The following is a 1162-nucleotide window of genomic DNA, read 5'->3' as shown; positions in this document are numbered from 1 at the left end:
ACAAAGTATATCCTTTGATGTTAAGCTCCCAACTATGACTTCCTTTCAGCCATGACCCAGTGATGCCCACAATGTCATACTGACTAATCTCTAATTGTGCCACAAGTTCATCCAACTTATTCCGAATGCTATGCGCATTTAAATACAGCACCTTCAGTCCTGCATTCTTCACTCTTTTGAATTTTGCCTCTGTAATAATAGCAAAGTATCACCATGAATGTCCAACTTTGTTGAAAATTAGCTCCGAAGGTATGAGAAATAATCTATACATTGACTGATGTCATCCTGCACCTTTCTCAATAAGATTCAGTGCTTTGCTGATCTTTAATGAAAGGCCAATTCCCTCATTCTGCAATGCCCAACTCAATAGTGATCTGGAACTTAACTCCTGACCTTTCAAATAATCAAGTACAGCAGCTCAGCAGTGAGGGTGGGATCAGGATTGTCTTGGTTCTGGTATGGCTGAATAGTTTCCCCAATGTTTCTGTAGAGTATTTTTTGTCCAAGTAGGTTTGTTAGAGATGAGGTGCAGCATTGTGTTGAGGAAGATGAAGGAAAAGATTGCATAAGATGGGAACGATTTTCGACTCGCAGACAGATTTGAGAAGATGCTGCACAGTCCCTCTAAGCGGACTGAGCCAAAAGCTATAGTGAGATCATAAAATGCTATGTCTGATAGTTGATGCTGCTGTGAATTTTCTTTACAGTTGATCCACAGCGAGGACCATATCTATTATTCTCCTGAACAGATGAAATCCATATTACAATTTGGGAACAGCTGTTTGGCCGCTGAGAGTTGGTGGTTGAAGAGAAGACAGATGCTGTAATATTTTTATGTCAAGGAGAACTGGAGAGTTAAGCAGGACAGTGTCTTCAACCGATTCCATGCTTTGCATTGTAGCTTCTATTTGCTTCTGACAAGATACAATTTTCACCTTTGTGATTCACTTACACTTTTCCAATCAAATCAGTGTTTGCAATGTGGTCTCCCCTACACTGGAGAAATCTGTTACAAAATACTTCATGGAACACTTGCGTTCCCTGAGATTCCTATTGCCTGCCACTTTAACTCTCCATCTCACACCACTCTGGCCTATCAACCTGTATCTTCCTGCTCTGTTACAGTCAAATCCAATGCAAGGTTGAGCAACAGTGACTCATC

This window comes from Mobula hypostoma, chromosome 14 (assembly GCF_963921235.1).
Source record: "Mobula hypostoma chromosome 14, sMobHyp1.1, whole genome shotgun sequence".
Taxonomy (NCBI): Eukaryota; Metazoa; Chordata; class Chondrichthyes; order Myliobatiformes; family Myliobatidae; genus Mobula; species Mobula hypostoma.
The sequence above is the reverse complement of the archived record's forward strand: the minus strand, read 5'-3'. Positions refer to the sequence as shown.